A 19,896-nucleotide genomic window follows, 5' to 3' on the forward strand; every position below is an offset into this window, starting at 1 on the left:
GCAATAATGGAGTGCAGGAACAAGATTATATTTTTGGGGGGTGTCTGAACACAGTTCCAATAGAAAAATTGCTGTCTTGTTGCCTAGTCGTCTTGGCTTTTCATTTTCCCCCCTCTGTTCCAATTTGTATTTTGATTTATTCTAGTATGGTATTTTTTTTTCTTTTCATTTTTATTCAGAGCTGAGTGCTGGCTGCTGCCAGCACCAGATGATTGCAACCTTTCTCATGAGGACCACTTGATCCCCTGGCTGAAAAATAAAACTGCAAGCAGTTAATGAGTTGCCATCCATGCCTAGTGTTAAGGGCGTCTACAAATTAACAGAGGCTTTTGTCATGGCTACCCTTCCCTCCCTCGCTCTCACTGGCTCTCACCCCTCCCCCCCCTTTATCGCCTGCCCCCCCCCCTCTCTCTCTCTCCCTCTCTCTCTCTCTCTCTCTCTCTCTCTCTCTCTCCACTATGCTCTCTCTCTCTCTCCCTCCACTATGCTCTCCTCTCTCTCTCTTTCTCCACTATGCTCTCTCTCTCTCTCCACTATGCTCTCTCTCTATCTCTCCACTATGCTCTCTCTCTCTCTCTCTCCACTATGCTCTCTCTCTCTTTCTCTACCTGCCTGTTTCATGCTCCAGTACGTCTGTGTCAGGGGCAGGGTTTTCTGGCTTTGGCTCAAAGCAGCAGTCATTGTCAGGGTTGTTCATGTTTAGAATTAGCCATTTAATGAGAACAAAAGACATTAAGGGCTGGTTTAAGCCTAATGAGACGGCTGTGAAATTAACGGGCCTCGTCAATGGAAACAAACAAAATGCTTCAGCGTGTTGTTCAGGAGCAGTGCTCTGACAAAGCTTTTGACACAATGATGAATAGCAGGTCAGAAGAGACCATCTGTGCTTTCTTAAACCCCTGCAGGAGGGGGTGGAATGCAGCCTGGCTCGAAGAGGTGGTGATAAAGGAGAAAGAGAGAGACGGGAAAGTGGGAGACAGAAGCAGGGATGGAGAGAGAGGAGAAGGGGGGAGAAAAAAAAAATAAGCAGTGAAAAAGCCCAATTTCACCAGCTTTATTCATCGCCCTTCAGCATGATACCGCTGTCTAACCATGGTTACAAAGGAAATAAAAAACACTTGCATTAGCATGTGAAAGGCACTGGGACTCTGACTATGCGTCCAGAAAGCCAAAGAGCTCTGATTTCAAGGGATATTTAACCTCTATTCAGACAGCAACAAAGGCCTGGCTGTCGCACTGAAAGCCGCGGTTCAGGCTGATTGGGGCTGGGGAGGGATAAAAAGGGGGGCTGGGGGGGAGGGGGGGGGGGGGCAGGATCACAGACCTCATTTGTTCCCCCTCTTTACTTTAGCTTGTCTCTATTCCCATTGAAGAGCAGTGTTTCCTCCATCTTTCCCCTCCTTCCCCACTGTTGTAAATGTATGACCCCTGGAAGAAATTGGATGGGGAGGAGGGACAGGGGCAGCCCAGAGAGGAGTAATATGTCTCTATGATGTGCAGTGACCTTTATTTACTAAGCACTGAGCAATATCATTATTCATGTTGTGGCTGCTCCTTGCTTGCCTCTTTCCCTGTTTAATGCCTGGGAGCTGTGAATGGGATGGCCTTGCTTATCTCCATATTCAGCATTGTCAGGAAATCAGCCCATGCCCCTGCCACATGCCCCTGCCCCTGCCCCTGCCCCAGCCTCATCCCCTGTTCTGGCCGTGCCCTCAGACAGCCCCTGCCCTAGCCCCTGCCCCTGCCCCAGCCTCATCCCCTGTTCTGGCCGTGCCCTCAGACAGCCCCTGCCCCTGCCCCAGCCCCTGCCCCAGCCTCATCCCCTGTTCTGGCCGTGCCCTCAGACAGCCCCTGCCCCAGCCCCTGCCCCTGCCCCAGCCTCATCCCCTGTTCTGGCCGTGCCCTCAGACAGCCCACCCATGCTGGTTCCCCGGCCCCTGCCCCCACTGTTTATGTATCATGCATAAAATGTTTGCTTTTCTTCACTGATCAAATAAACAGACCATGTCTTTTGGGGAGGGAGGCTGGAGGAGCGGTGTCTGGGTGTTGTTTAGCTTTCTGGGTGGAGATAAGGAATTGTTTGGTGGGGTACAGAGGAACGAGAGTGATTTAGGTCAGCTAATCTGATTTACAGAGATATGGTCTGACCGTTGCAGGGAGCAGTAATTACATAGAGGGATTAGAAGCCCCCCCTCAGAGCTCCTAGCCTACTGAGAGGAGGGGTGGAGAGGATAGAGGGGTGGAGAGGATAGAGGGGTGGAGAGGATAGAAGGGTGGAGAGGATAGAGGGGCGGAGAGGATAGAGGGGTGGAGAAGATAGAGGGGTGGAGAGGATAGAGGGGTGGAGAGGATAGAAGGGTGGAGAGGAAAGAGGGGCGGAGAGGATAGAGGGGTGGAGCGGATGAGGATGAAGTGGTCTCTCAGGAAGTGGTAGTATGTTTCAGCAACAACAGCCTCCTGGGTTGCTTTAAGTAGCCTGTGAGGCTCGACGGATAAAACATGGCTGGGATTGCTCTGACAACAGTGGAAGCACTTTGTCAATTGGTCTAGTATTGGCAAGAGATCCCATCTGGTGCTTCCTAAACTTAACGTGTGGTGCTTTCCTCAGAATCAATCCATTCCCTGTGTGTGGCCAAATACTACAGCACTGTGGGCTGGCTGGTTGGTGGTAATGTGACACACCAGCTGATGGTCTCTGAGTCTCTGAATGAGGTGGCCAAGTAGATCAGCTTCCTCTTGGAACACATCCACACTTTCAAATTGAATGGTCCCCTTCCCTCCATGGCTTACACTGTATCTCCAACAGATAAACTGTAATCACTGTTATTTCATGAGTGTTGATCCATTTCAGCTTCAGGCTAACAAGATGTTCAATTCTCCTGTCAGTGCTGTTTTTGCTGTCCGGTACCCCAGTAGTGGATATTTCTGCTGTGATGGTTTCCTCTCCTTCTTTTTCTTTCTTTCTTTCTTTTTTTAAAAGCACAGCTGAATAATTGGACTGTCAGAGCCATCTCTTCATCCACAGGAATGACTTGCATGCTTGGCTGCTGTTTCTAAAGTGTGCTTGGCTAATCCACTCATTGCTTTGTGCATTCAGTGCTGTGAACCATAGGGCGCCCGCTTGGATGCTTGTGCATAACTTACTGCCACGGAACATAAAGTGCTGGGAGGATTTTCCTTAACGATCGCCAAAGCTTTAAACGCTTCTGCTTCAACGGTCAATACTGCTCAGCCCATTCAATTATTCAGCGGCCCGTCCCTCATTAACAAAATCCCAACCTTGACATGGCTGCCCTATTTCTCTCCCTTGGCAGACTCTCAACAACCCTGTTTGCCCTGATATTGGCTGTGAAATCCATGCATATTGATAAGTTGTTTGCAGTGTAATTGAAAATGTCAGTTATGAGGCCCACGTAGGGAAAGGTCGACACCAACAGTAAAAGCTGACAAGCTGATGTGGAGACTAGAGAGAGAGAGAGAGCGAGAGAGCGAGAGAGAGAGCGTGAGAGAGAGAGAGAGAGAGAGAGAGAGAGAGAGAGACAGAGAGAGAGAGAGAGAGAGAGAGAGAGAGAGAGAGACCGATAGATAAATAATGTCTTTATAGACTCCTCAACCTCACTGTAAATTATAATTAAAAAGGTAATACAAAGCAGCATCTTTTTTCTTTTTTTTTTTATACCAGCCTCAGGCAATCTTCATGCATGACACATTACCCTGTTGTAATGTGGTTTATGGATTGGTCGCTGGTCACTTGATTGAAATTCTAATCGCTTTCCAAAGGTCAAATTGTTCATCATTCATAACACATGCTGTTGGCAAACATCCATGGCTGGAGCTTTCTATAAAGCTTATGAATATGGTGACCCATGACCTCATGGAGCAGACCTAACGTCAGACGTCTCGGGAGGCCCACGCCTCGCACTGTAGGCCTGGCTGTTGTGGATGTGCAGTGGTGATGTGTCAGTCCTGCCCACCTCAGCCAACTTCTGTAATCTTATTTACAGGGGCTGACTCCAGGGTTAAAGTGCTCACCAGTAGTTTTACATAAACAAAGATTTGAACCTCAATCCCCAAGGGCCTCCATTGCAGGCAAGCCCCCGTCCGCATCGTAACCCCCCTCCCGCCCCCACCCGCCTTTCCCGTTGGCTGAGTGGTGACTGCCTGCTGGCTTTTTAATCGATTGCTAATGGGTTCAATTCCATCGTGGAGGAGCTGCCTGGAACCTGGCCCTGAGACTGAATGAAGCGGAAATACCATTTGCGGCTTTATGAGGCGTTTTACTGCAGCGCGAGACCCCTATTCGGCATGCTTCATGGCGCAGCGGAGGCTTAGTGTACCGCTGCTTGATGGTTTTTCTTATTCAGGGCTCTGGTGCTTTTCTCTCACTGCTCTTCGTAGACAGTGGGCCTGACAGCGCAGAGATCCATTCAGTCTAGAGCTAAATACCACTTATTTTCTGAATTCCAAACGTTTTGGGAGTATCGTGTGATTACTAAAAGAAAATGCATGCTTTCATACTCTTCTAAACCCGTGCGTGAACTGGATGACGAAATCTCAAGCGAGAATGAGAGAGAAGAGATTGCTGCAGAAACACTGCGATATGGTTTTGTGTTGTTATGTATCCAAAGTATAAATGTTGCAGTGAGGGGAGGGTTTTGCATCGACCTCTGTACCCACGGGCTCTCTGATCTGCCCAAATATCTGGAGTCCTCCTGAGTTTTCTCTGGCTGAAATGCAAAGCTAAGCAGCCTACACTGCTCTACATTTCAGAGGCATTCCCAGCAGACATGTGCTCTTTGAAGCATTTCTGGGCCAGGGATGCAAGCCTTGTTTGTTCAGTGCTTCTTGAGAAAAAGAAAATAGAGGATTTTTTTTTTTTTTTTTTGGTACAGCGAAGTGTTACATTTTTTGACATCACAGCGGAATTCCCTGTGTTACAGCATTTGCTGCCAGATGCCTCGATAGAATCACCCACGTCAAACAGGAAGAGAAATTAATGCTTCATTGAACTAGAGCTTAGCTTAGCAGTGTAGGGGAGGGAGGGAGGGAGGGAGGGATGGAGGAGGGAGGAAGGAGGGAGGGAGGACGTGCCTGTGGGTGTCAGCTCCCTGACAGCGGTTTATTCCCAGCCCTCAGTGTTTAAGCACTTTCTTAGAAGTGGTGTGAATAATTAGTGAGGCTGCCCCAGATCCCCTCATCAATGGAAATCGAATCATCCAAAGGACCCAAGCCAAGGAGAGCGTCATCACAGAAACTGACAGGTAGCCAACCAGTAGGGTCTGAAACAGATGTTTGTGTTTGTTCTTTCAGGCGCATCTCCCCACCACCAAGTCGAGTATGACAGGATTTACATTGGGGCTTTTAATCTGTGTAAGCGAACCTGTTTCGGGATGTAATTCACATGGTATGTCTTTTGATTTGGATTAGTCTGGGCAATCCTCTTACCCGTGGCTCAGTATAACTTATCACTGACAAGGCCGTCTCTTGGAACACTGCAAATCCTCATATCCACCCCTCCCAGACTCCCAACTTAATTCTAATCTATCCAAATCTGATCTGAGACTTTGACTTCCCAATACCTCTTGAAAGGCAGAGCTCACACTGCAGTTCATGTTAAGGCTTTGGATGACATCAATTGAGGTTAGGGATTTCCAAAGCGATCTTATGTCTGACGCAAGGTTGGGGAGGGATTGGTGAGTGGGCAGTAGTCGCTGCCTTGGCTTGTACATCTGTGTTTGTGGGTACATCAAATCATTGTTTCGATAACAGCTTTTAATTCGTGTCAACAGCGATGGGTTGTCATTCATCATTAAGATCATGTCAGACCTCATGAGGTTGTTGTTGGAATTCTACAGATCATACTATTTTACTTATTAGATCAATCTGAGCCTGTGTTGCTGTTTTCGGGGGCAGCCACTGAGGTATCCAGGTTTGGGCCCTAAGTGTGTGTCCCCTTATTAATGCAGTTCAAGAAGATTTAGAATTAATCTGTTGCATATAAAACTTTTTCAAACATTACAGACTTCCCTTGATGTTGTGCTTTGACATGGAAATACCATGAAATATTTAAATCCGTGAGTCATTTTCCTGATCCTTTAAGGTTCTTTATAATTCAATAAACAGGATTAAAAGCAGAGCAGGCATGCTCCACTTTTCTGTCTCAGCCGGCAGGCCACAAACGGGCTCTTATTAAACGTTGTAAGATTATGCCTTAATCTCACCGAACACATGTTGGGAGGAATAAAAGCAATTTTATTTCAGAAACCCGAGTCCTCACAGCTCACTCTATAATCCCATCTTGGCCTTCACAAGTAAATGAAAAGTCTATCTGACGTGCCAGCGCTGGTGTGAGTGTTCGTAGGCGTCCAGGAGACAGAGGGCCTACAGGGGGAGAAGCCTTTCAGAGCTCCCACTAACCCACCTGTCGAACTTCCTCCATGGCCTGCCCTACCAGACTGTTGACAAACATTCCCCTCTCCATCTGACAGGATTTGTGGCTGTGGTCCATGCTCTTGGTGAGACTGTGGTGTGAAGATGACGATAAGCCAAAGCTGTAAATCCCAGACTCAGCTGTCTTATCTGGGGTTGCTGAGCCGTGTGGCATGCCTTAATGGAGGCGGCTCACTGTCTGCACTTTAGCTGCAATCGCATTAAGATTCGGCTTCACCTTGGATGGGCTTGTTTTCTGTTTTTTCTCTGATTGAATTGAGTGAATTAACGTTTCATCGTGGATAAGCAGATCCAGTCACCCCCAAGCTATTTTATTCCTCAGCCAGGCAGTTCCTGGGAAGCTCTTCATCCGAGCAGAGATCTAATTACTATGTGACCCAATGAGTAAATGTTAGTCTGCTCTGAAAATACACACCGGATGTACAGGTCTGTATGTAGCCAGCTACATAAAACAACTTCTTATAATTATCAACTTGATGTACCTGTAGCCTACCATGGAGTCAGTCAGACTGGAGAGACTTGGGTTATATCATAATGATTACCTTGTCTGGCTGGCAACACCTCTAGAGCTGTTGTTGTGGTTCTTGTGTTATCTCTCCTCTCCCTCTCTCTCACACAAACAAACAAACACACACACACACACTCACCCCCCCAGTGACTCTCAGTCTGTTGACTCAGGTGCCTGCTCGGCACAGTGATGAACTCCTGTGCAGACTTTAACACTCCGCTGCCTCTTAGGCAAATGCCAAAACAAATCTTGTCATAATTAGCTGTAATCCTGCTCATTACCGTCTGCTTAATTATCCTATTAATAGCACTTCCTGGGAGAGCTTGTTTGCCACGCAGGCAAATGTTTGTTCCTAAATTAGCAGACAAGAAGACAGCTCCATTGTTCAAACAGCAGCTTTGACAAAGCAGAACAGGCAGGATTAACAGCAGACAGAGCAGGGCAGGCGGGCGGCGGCTCATCTCTGCTAGGCACTGACAGGGAGGCAGTGAGGATACAGGCTACAGGCTAACAACAGCACTGCTTTTCTTGGGGTCCTGCTGTGTGATTACCAGGAAGCATTGTCTAGATCACTTGCAGAAATGTAATTCCTCGAGAAAGCGATACGATTTGTTTGAATCCATACAACGTAACCGGATGAAGGGTTGTGAATGACATCAAGTGTGCGGTGAATGTTAGCTGTTTGAGATGGTATCGTGGGGCGCACTGGTTGTGCTTGTCTCATAATGAGCTGGTGATCCAGGTTTGTTCCTGGCATCTGTCACATTCCTGTGAATGGAGAACGAAGACTCCTATCCGTGTTTTTTGGAAGAAGAAAAATAACCTTTACTGGTCATGCGGTGTGACACAGACAGACGCGTTCAGGGATCCTAAATAGGATCCTGTGTGTGAGAGTCTCCTCTGACGTTGGAGCCAAGAGTATTACTACTGCACCCCACAGACAAACCCTAACCCTGGCCTCATTACATTCCAGGTAACAAGACACTAATGTAGCCTTACATGGCTCACTGTGACTTTCAAATGGAGAGTTGTGTCTGCTCCCGGCCCGTAAGGCGATAGGCTGCCGATTGGGAAGGAGTAGGTATTAGCGAATTGGATGTGTCTTGCCCAGCGACCCTCCAAGTTTCCAAACAAGGCTCCAGAGGGAAGCTTTTAAAGTAAATAATAAGCTAAGCACAGAACCAGGGCAGGCCCTACACCTCCCTTTTCAGCAGTCACATACATTATAAATGACTCTCTCTCTCTCTCTCTCTCTCTCTCTCTCTCTCTCTCTCTCTCTCTCTCTCTCTCTCTCTCTCTCTCTACTTCATGCACCAGTCTCACCCCACCCCCACATCCCTTAGCCTCCCTTCCCACACACACACACACACACACACACACACACAACACACAAACACACACACACACACACACCCTGCACAATTGGAGTAAGCAGAGCTGGTTCTGTGGGACCTTCAGCACTGTCAGGTCATTGATGTACAACACTCTGGCCTTTGTTCCTTGTACACAAACACACTTTCCACATTAATATTTCACCAGAAATGTACTCCACTCTTGTGATTTAAAGCCTTTTCTTGTTAACCATGCAGTGTTTCTGTATTGTGTTCTGAGTTATGAGGCTAACTTGTCTGTTTTGTAGACCTGAGCATTACTTCCCAGTACTGTTGCAGATAAATGATTTTGAGCAGCTCTAAAACATTGTTTTCAGTGTTACATTTCATTTAATATTCTCTGAGGCTCTATATATCACAGTTAGAATGTATGTGTATATGTACAGTGTAGATGATGTGTGTACCTTTGAATAAGCATGAAAACAGCATATTAGCATAATTTACATTATGGACCATGCGCACGAGACCCTCTGATTGTCTTTGGATGTTTTCGGAGCTGTTTGTTAGTGAGGGAACGTGCAGCGATGTGATGTTGCTCGTTTGTTCTCAAAAGACAAGGATCAATGGTATTCGCCTTGCAGGAGTGAAACATGACAGACATAACCAAAGGCTTTCATGAGAAATAAATGAATTATTCATGTCAGCTCTCTTTTGCTTTGCTTTGTTGTGTCTTGTACAGATGGGATTACAGAAGTCTAGATCTTGGAAACATATGAAAGATTAATTTTGATCTGGGACACGGCTTGGTTACAAAAGGACTAAATAATATTTGTACACTGAGCGACAGTAAAATGTGGGAGATGGATTTATGTGCAAAGGTAGGATGACCACAAGGTTCCAGCAGCCTTCTGAGGGATATAACAACCTCAAGTTAAAGATGTAGTATGAATATGGTGGGCAACTCACTGATCGACCCAAGAATGGATGTAAACATATTTTAAGTTGCATTGTAGTGTACAGACGTTTTCCCACAATGCAATGCCATCCCACTGATGTCAGAGATGAAATTAAAAGTTTTTTGCCTGAAAATCAGTTAATAGTATTCATCATCTTTTGAGGCCCCAAAAAATGATACATGATCATCTGTCATTTTTGATAAAGACTCAAACTAAGCATGAGATGGCTGTTTGGGGGGCTATGTTCTATGGCATCAGAGCCTGTCTGAAAGTGATATCACATTCCCCACACAAAAGAACTGTCCCATGATGCACCAGGAGAGCACAGAGCGGCTGTCTGGCGCCCCCCCAGATGGCAGGGCCTCTAGGGTGGTGCTGCTTGTTGTTTTTGATGAGCTGTGCATCTACAAAAGCACAACATCTGGAGCTACCATGTGGCCCCTCCATTTGGCCAGCCCCATGCCTTCCCGTGCCAGATGCACCCAAACAACTGTGAGCTAAACAGGATGAATCATTCATCGAGGAGAGAGAAGGCACAGCTCACGCCAGGGACCTGCCAGACACTTTGATTGGAAGTGGAAAAAAAACGATGAATATGCACGAGGCATTAAGCCAGCTCATGGGGGCTGATTTGTCAAATTGAGTGTATTTCCCCCAAATGGAGAAACAACCTGAGGGTTTTCTTATTATAAAGGAGAGAAAAAAAACGTGCCATCAAACTCCATTATTAAGCAACTCTACAATAATTATTAAGAATATCATCACTATTAAGTACTGCCTAATGAGGTGCCGGATGAGTGTGTGTGTGTGTACTGAGCATTCTGATGTCTCTCTGTCAGGGAAGGGAAGACAGATATTTAGAGAGCAGAGGGATTCACACCTGTTCTCTGAATCAATTAGATCAAGCTTAATTATAGTCCAGATTGCAACGATGTGCTTTACACATTATATCAAATCATTGTGGCATAGATGTGGTGTTGGAACAGCTGAAGAAGCCAGAGGAAAATAAGTCACTGGGAGTTAAAGGGAGGCATGACATACCGCTACTTTATCTTTGACAGTTAACTACTGAATCACTCAGTTGTGGCAAGTCAACAACAATGCAATTGAGATTTTTGGGGGGATTTATTTTTCTAAAGCGACTGGGCTGACAAATAATATTTCACCTCCTTCTAGTATACATAATGTACAGTACTGTACCTTACACAAATTTGGGGTACACCAACTGTACCTGAACATGGTTGCACCCAAATTGTGGAGGCAGGGACTGTTCCCGTGAGCAGCAGAGGCTCTGCTAGAGCAGACCTTTTCAGGGCCTGTGGTCTCTGCGTTGGCACAGTTGTTGATTAACTGGTGAAAACAGAGGAAAACACATTGTTGGCTGTCGGAGGCAGAGCGAGTCGGAGAGGAACGTGTTCTCAGCACTCTGACGGCATGTTGGAGACTCAGCAGCAATGCCACTCTGCGCTAATGAGATGAGCTCTCTTTGCTAATTAACCCATCCATGAAACGCAGCACTCAATTAATCATCATACACAGCTAATTGAAAACAGATAAGGCCGACAAATGTTTAGCTCAGCTCAATGTCTTGGTAATGATTGGGACTTCTTCATTAAATCCATTATGTTGAATTGTATTTTCTTCATCGTAAACACACACTGCAAAGCTCAGTCTTTGATGGTGTTTACTTATCTTTAGTGATCACAAATTAGCTCATTTCTATATTTAAATGGAAAATGAACAGAACAAGCATACAACTTCCTTATTTATTTGTTACATAGAGAAGTATACCCAGTCTAACCACTTGCAGTCATAGCCACTCAAGCTTGGCTCCCCATCTGTGTAATTGAAGTATATAATGGTAGTTTTGTACAAATGTAGAGGCAAATTTACTCAGTCAAAATATCAGAACAATTTTGGCAACTGTGTGTAAAACGTACCCTTCCAAATCCACTCACCTTTCCCCCATGATTGAAAGACTTGCTCTGACGTTTCTCTTTTCATAAATGTATGTACTTTTCTCATATTATTTAATGTCTCTGTAGACACTAATACCATGGCTGCAGCTGACCCTACTGATGTTAACTACTGGTCAGGCAGAAGTCTGTGTTGGAAAAAATGGCAGTTTGCTGACATGCATTTATAATCCAGCCATAGACCCCCTGGCCACTAGACAAGCACGTCCCAAGCACATACACACTCATTAGATACTCACACACACACACATTAGATACTCACACGCACACACATTAGATACTCACACGCACACACATTAGATACTCACACGCACACACATTAGATACTCACACGCACACACATTAGATACTCACACGCACACACATTAGATACTCACACGCACACACATTAGATACTCACACGCACACACATTAGATACTCACACGCACACACATTAGATACTCACACGCACACACATTAGATACTCACACGCACACACATTAGATACTCACACGCACACACATTAGATACTCACACGCACACACATTAGATACTCACACGCACACACATTAGATACTCACACGCACACACATTAGATACTCACACGCACACACATTAGATACTCACACGCACACACATTAGATACTCACACGCACACACATTAGATACTCACACGCACACACATTAGATACTCACACGCACACACATTAGATACTCACACGCACACACATTAGATACTCACACGCACACACATTAGATACTCACACGCACACACATTAGATACTCACACGCACACACATTAGATACTCACACGCACACACATTAGATACTCACACGCACACACATTAGATACTCACACGCACACACATTAGATACTCACACGCACACACATTAGATACTCACACGCACACACATTAGATACTCACACGCACACACATTAGATACTCACACGCACACACATTAGATACTCACACGCACACACATTAGATACTCACACGCACACACATTAGATACTCACACGCACACACATTAGATACTCACACGCACACACATTAGATACTCACACGCACACACATTAGATACTCACACGCACACACATTAGATACTCACACGCACACACATTAGATACTCACACGCACACACATTAGATACTCACACGCACACACATTAGATACTCACACGCACACACATTAGATACTCACACGCACACACATTAGATACTCACACGCACACACATTAGATACTCACACGCACACACATTAGATACTCACACGCACACACATTAGATACTCACACGCACACACATTAGATACTCACACGCACACACATTAGATACTCACACGCACACACATTAGATACTCACACGCACACACATTAGATACTCACACGCACACACATTAGATACTCACACGCACACACATTAGATACTCACACGCACACACATAAGATACTCACACGCACACACATAAGATACTCACACGCACACACATAAGATACTCACACGCACACACATAAGATACTCACACGCACACACATTAGATACTCACACGCACACACATTAGATACTCACACGCACACACATTAGATACTCACACGCACACACATTAGATACTCACACGCACACACATTAGATACTCACACGCACACACATTAGATACTCACACGCACACACATTAGATACTCACACGCACACACATTAGATACTCACACGCACACACATTAGATACTCACACGCACACACATTAGATACTCACACGCACACACATTAGATACTCACACACACACACATTAGATACTCACACACACACACATTAGATACTCACACGCACACACATTAGATACTCATATTCAATACAGAACACTCTCCCTCTCCCCCTGCTTGTCTCCTTTTGATGGTGCTCAGACATGACTCCCTCCACAGCCTGTATCACTGAGACCTGCTCATGCGTTGATCACAAGGGGCATGACAACCATCACAATGAGAGAGCCAGCAGGAGTCCCTCCTGTCAGACACTAACAGGGGAGCCATGGAGGGAGGAGTGAGGGTTCAGACACTAACAGGGGAGCCATGGAGGGAGGGGTTCAGACAGGAAAATGACTGCCGGGGTTTCTCAGGGTCTCAGTGCTATGGCTGTGCCTCTTTAATTGGCACACACAAAGAACTTAGAGACGTACTGTGAATGAACAGGTGAAGCCAATGACGAATGAACCACGTATGGGACCAATTGGCTAGGGGCGGCAAGGGTGACATCACTTCCTGTGGCGGTTAGTTTTGGAAGTCTGTGTATTTTTGTTTTATTTACACACAATTCTTAGCATAGTGTCAGACCTCACAGTGTTTCTAGTACACAAGGGGATTTCATTGTTTTCTTGTTTAAAACAATCTGGATTATATGTTCGGACAAGCTTGCATGCCATCTATGTTCTATCCCTTGGAAGGATGTTAGAGGAATGGCATTACTGACCTTGTACTGATTCTGGTTTACTGTATCGAGGGCAGCTTTTAATTTCCCCCTTCTCTTGTTCTTCTTGGTTTCAGAGCTAAGCCGTGTGAAAAAGGATTAAAGATTATTGCTTTGAATGAGTCATCACTTCAAACCACAGATGGAGTTTACAGTTCCAAAGAGATTATTAATATTAAAAAGGGAATTTTTTTCGAAAGAAAATGACTAGGTTTTGCTCTTGTGCGCTGAATTGAAACATAGCATACAAAACACAAGGATTAGGCAAACAGAAATTTTCAAGGCCGCTGTTCTTAAATTGCCTCTTAGTATTTTCTGTTAAATAATGCATTATATTTGAAACAAACAGCTCATCCGAGATCCGGAGTGAAATCACAGGAGACTAAGGCCTCTCCGATCCCCTCAGCTTGGATGAAACAGCTCCAGAAACTTTGATCACATGATCATTATGTCTCAGGAGTTGGATGTTGCAGTTGAAAGGATAACCGTGCTACGTTACTGTGATTTATTCTCTTTTTTTATTCACTTTGATACAAGATCACAAAGCGGAGTATAATTTCAGACGTAGTGAATGTCCTGGCCAGCTCACACAGCCTAGCTCTATGTAATTAATGTAATGCCGGCTGAGTAATTCTGAAGCAGGAACAGAAAGCCATCATGGCAGAGAAACCTCATACTTCACATCTGTTTGGAAGCAAATTACTGGCCAGGTCGATGGCCAGTAAGCACATGAACAGATCAATAGCTCCACTCTGAGAGAACAATCTTTGTGTATAATGACAATGTATTGACTTTTTAATAACCGCTCATGTTTCAGCATCACTAATCACTTTTGCCTTTGCCGTAAAAAGGGATCCTTAACCCGTGTGTGTGTGTGTGTGTGTGCGTGCCTTTGTGCACACATGCTTCCCTCTCTGTTTGTGTGACCTTTTAATAAATTTAAGTGAAGATTTGACCTTTTTTTAAGTCGAATATTTCTGATACTCATGGATAAGATTCTTGTAATTCCATGATACGGTTTAATATTTAACAGCAAATAGGTGAGGCGGTGGCGAGGGGATCCTGGTCTGGTCATACAAACCTGCAGCATCTGCCAAGCCAGCTGGCAGTGATGTGCAGGTTTAGAGCACAGAGCGACTCACCGTCTGGCTGACTGCACTAAATAAATAAATGATGGGCCGTGTGATGTGCTGGTACAGACCTGCAGTAACCTGACTGGAATAGCAGGAGAGACAGCAGGCTACCACATCCCCATGCCTGGCTTCATGGGAGACATTGTGTTTGATGGAAACAAGAAAACAAGGAGAAACTGTGGAGAGACAGACAGAAAAACACCCACAATAAGTGGGTGAGGATTTCCATAAAAAGTCACAATTTGCAACTGGGGCAGCGAAGAAACCTCTGGAAAAAATAGGAAGGTTATTTGTTGCGCGAGAATAATTAACTCAGGATGTTCGAACCCCATAAACGACCTGTCAGCAACGTTGTTTTTTTTCTCTGCTCAGGAAATGTAGCTGGACAGTATGAAGCCACGAAATCCCTGCCATGGCCGCCATAACAGACTAACATCCGGCAGTATATCTTTATCTCGTTTCAACATGCAGGAGAAAGAGAGAGGAGAGGAGAGGAGAGAAAAGTGCTGTGTTAAGTGTCTTATTAAGGCTAAATGAAGGCTGGATCCGAGTAGCTGGAGCTGTCATACGGCGGCCATCATTAGAATAAGCATGAGAAGCTCTTGTCGTCGATGGAATCACATTTTAATCCCCGCCACATTATTAGTGCGGCGAGGAAGGTCAGCACTCAGGCACATTTAAGCAGGACTAAACCCCCTCGAGAGCTTATGATAATGTTCTCCTTCAATGGGAAATATTGGTCATATTTTAGATTCGAGCTTTTCATAGAATACAGCGCAGGCTAATGAAGAGCGTAATGTAATGCAGCTGTGCGGGCCGCCATGGTAACCATGAATAATTCAGCCTACTTGTTCTTTGGTTTCCTGGTCTCCGGAGGGTTCTGCCTATATTGTCCATTATGACAGGCCATTATCTAGCCTTCAGACTGCCTGCTCTCAGATGGTACGCAGAGCCCATTTGTTACCCCTCTTGCCCCCCGGTAACCTTCAACCAACCGGAGAGAATGATTGAGACTATGCTGTTATATAAACATGGGAGCAAAAGGTACAAGAGGCAGGAAAACTAAGAGACCCCTCCACAGTGGGGAATTGAAGAAGACCTTCCATTATATTACAAGTGCATATTACACCTGCATCTACACCCATCTGTGACAGTTTGAATACAAACGATATGGCCCACTCAAATATATTGGTGTTATGTGAACGATCGATTTGTCGCATGGAAAACCTATCATGCTGGAGCATTTGGAAAAACGATAAAATCCCTACTTTGTCTGAACAAAAAAACAAAACAAAGCCAACATCAGAAGTGTAAATTCAGATATCTCTATCGGTGTCCACCGTGTTGGGGCTGAATCCTAGTCGGTATGGAAAAAGGCAGTTGAGGAGGCGTGAGGCATTTGATTTGGTCATTAGCAGAGGCAGGGCTCTCTGTGCCTGCTTCCTCAGCCATTTCAAATCAATGCATGTGGCGGGGCTGAAATCGATGAGTGTGTAACATCTCAGAGACTCATCAGTGGCAGCCCCCAGAGAGCCTGAGCAGCGGAGCAGATGGAATATAGAGGAAGAGAGAGATAGAGAGGGAGAGGGAAAGAGAGAGAGAGATAGAGAGGGAGAGAGAGAGAGAATGAAAAAGAGAAAATGAGAGAGAGAGAGAGAGAGAGAGAGAGAGAGAGAGAGAGAGAGAGAGGGAGGACGACATACTCTTAGCTACTGACCTCCATAATTACCCGGGGCTGCCTCCTGAATCCAAATGTGATCCGATTGAAATAATTGCCTATTGGAAACACCTTGGACCCCTACTCCAATCATCGCCCTGAGTGGTCTCGGTCCGAGGCCTGCTGAACCTGTCACACTCTGACCTGCCTACCTGCCATCTGCTCCTGTGGCTGGGCCTCATAGTTAGCAGTGGAGCGAACTGAGAGTGATGTTTGTGTTATGGTGATGTGAGCCAGGCCATTGTCCCAGGGGCAGGGCGGAGTAATCAGGGCTCTGATAGCATCTCTGGGGTGAGGTGGGTGTGGGGGGGGGCTGGGGAGTGGAGGCCTGTGGGCTGATCCAGGGGGCAGACATATTTATCTAGGTAATGAGAACCCAAACACTGTGGCTCTGTGGGGAGGCCAGGGACACGATGTGGTGTGCAGAGAGAGAGAGAGAGAGAGAGAGAGAGAGAGAGAGAGAGAGAGAGAGAGGGAGAGGGAGAGAGAGAGAGCTGCTGGTGCCATGGCAGCGGGACTCCCTGCGCTGCTCATTAAACTTCCATCAGCGTGTGGTCACCATGTCCCTGCCAGGCCTCCAAAGTGCCTGTTATTAATTCATGAAAGCACACCACACATGTGATTGAGTCTGGCGAGCGCTGAAGCATTGATGCATGAGAGATGGGTGGGGGGGGGGGGGAGAAATATTGTGTGTCTGAACACCCTAACCCCTTCACCATCTCCCACGCTACGCCTCTGGCAGCCTGCCCTTGGAAGGGAAAAGTAGACAGACACAGATACTGTATGTTGTGAAACATTAATAGCCATTGCCGCTGTTTTCCCCGCAGCATGTGAAGGAAAGCGGCAGGAGTGAGTGTGTGCATGGATGTGCGCCTGCATATTACTACTAGGTACGTGTATGGATTAGGCATCAACATGGGGTTGGTTTCCATTGGACGTGGATCGCCAGGGAGCAGTGCGTGCTGCCCACATCCGGGGAAGCGGGCTGCTTGTATCTCTGCTCGGCAGGCGGTCTGTGCTGGGAGGGACCCTTTTCGAAAAGGAGGACAGACAATCGGGGAGTTTATGGATCGCTCCAATTGAATTTAAAACATTAGCTCCAGGATAACAAGGGGTCGCCAGAGAAAATCTAGGAAATGCGTTTGGCCGCAAGGGCACTTGGGGGGTGGTGGGGGGGGGAGGAGGGGAGGGAGGGAGGGGAACTAATGGTGTGTGGGGGGAGGGGGCGACTGAAAAGACTGACTTTTAGGATGAGTGAGTTGCTGGAGAGAAAGCGAGAGAGAGAGAGCGAGAAAGAAGAGGGAGGGAGGGAGGGAGGGAGGGAGGGAGGGGAAGGGGGATTAGGGGAGGAGAGATAGAGCCTACATGGTTTCAAATTAGCCGTCATTGTCGGTTCTGACGTGTAATATTCCTCCCGAGGCTTAGAATCTTGAGCTGATTTTCTTAGAGAAGAGGGGAAGAAGGCTCCGCCGTCAGCTGCTCATCTCATGGTCAATTATAACTCTGTTCATTTCAAATCCTGCTCCAGCGCTGATACAGCTCTCACCATGACCAGACCAAAGAAGGTTCATTATCCTCCTCACTCAGTGTTCAGTTGTCAGTTAACAGTCTTCTTTCTATGTCTCTCTTTCTCTCGCTCTCATTCCACTGCCTTCTCATCTCTCCTTTGTGCTGCTCTCTGACAGCTAACATCATACTGACCACAAGTCAAGGTTATGAACTGAATCCATGGTCTAAGGTGTGCCTTTATTAATGTTGTGTAGCTGAAGGGAAGCCAACCCTCATATTTTGTTCCTCTCTCCATTGTTGACATAACTCTAGATTCAATTCAAACTAGGAATACAGGGTTATTACCCTACCTCAGAAATGAAACAGGATTCTTTAATTTGATAAAGAAAATATGAGTGAAGAAATAATTAAAGGAACCTTTTTCAGTCATACCCTTTCTCCTATCACATATTGTAAAAAATATATATGATATTTGATGATGTTTGCTGTCGAAGGAAGGCTCTGGCTAGCCAGGCCAAAACAGTAGTAAGGAATCTGTTTGCAGATCTACTCAAGCTTGTCTTGTCTTTGTCACTGCAAGCAACTACAGCCTGGGGATTGATGGAAATGGACCAAGTCTGTCCCTGTTACTGTGAGAGAAGCCGTCAGAATGTTCCAAGTCCACCACGCATGACCAGTCAGGCACAAGTCCACCACGCATGACCAGTCAGGCACAAAGTACTGAACAGCAACCGCCAACAAAACAGCCTGGACAGCAGAGACTACTGTCAGTTAGTGATTGTTTTGAATCATTGTAATTGGTCCACTTTTCATAGGGAGCACACTATAGATCACCCCAGGAGCATGTCTCTGACAGTCTTTCTCCATGTAAGCGTGACTGTGTAATTAATGTGACAAGTTCCAAACATCTCTGTGGTTATGTTTGCTGCCATCGAATTGCGCTTCGCTGTTTATGATGTCATTAGATTAATAATAAGTTTCATTATCAGTGGGGTGGAACATTTAACAGTAAATTAATAAAATGATTTATTTAGCTGGTGCTACTCAACAAGGACTTAAATTATTTAACTGTCCAGCTATTTGTAGATATTATTGTGAATATGATTGTCACCCTCAATTTAAGGATTGTGATGATTTTTTTTTAAGAGATTTAGTGTGAGTGCTAGAAAATGTATAATAACATTGAGTATTAAAGAGGATTAGAAATAGGCAATAATGACCAGTGTGTAAGTTTGGACGTGTGTGTAAATGTGTGTCCATGACCTTTATGGTGCACAGTCACACACGACAAGCAGACAGTCACAGGCCAGACTGTGTCTGACTTCACTTCCTGTCAGGAGTGTTGTTTGTTAGTCAGATCTCATCTAGGACAGGCACATGAAAACACACACAAAGGCACACACACACACACACACACATCAAACACACAAAACCCCACTTTCTCCCCGGAACAGGGCGACCTGACTGCTGAGTAATGTGCTCAGCACGCTCACTCATCATCAGAAGGCTCCGGTGTGGAGAGGACGTGTGCGTTAGCGACATTCCTGGCTGCTCTCAGCACACCACCGCCCGGACGTCCTGCAGCAGCCCAGAATCTGCCCACACTCAGACACAGGCACCCTGGGGAGCGCAGTGCCTCTGCACAGGAAACCCTCTCGTTCCCAGCCCCCTCTGGGGTCTCGTTCCTCCACTAGCCTTCAGAGTGAAAGGCATATTAGCTGACATTTACAGCTGCAGCGGGGAACTGAGCCCGCTCTCTGCCGGCCCAGCCTGGATGTGTCTGGGCCAAAAGTATCCCACCTGTCAGATTGGCTCTGCCACCAGGACCACAGTCCTGGAGGAGCCATTAGTGAAACCACACTCCACACCTCAGT

Source organism: Hypomesus transpacificus, chromosome 14 (assembly GCF_021917145.1).
Source record: "Hypomesus transpacificus isolate Combined female chromosome 14, fHypTra1, whole genome shotgun sequence".
Lineage (NCBI taxonomy): Eukaryota > Metazoa > Chordata > Actinopteri > Osmeriformes > Osmeridae > Hypomesus > Hypomesus transpacificus.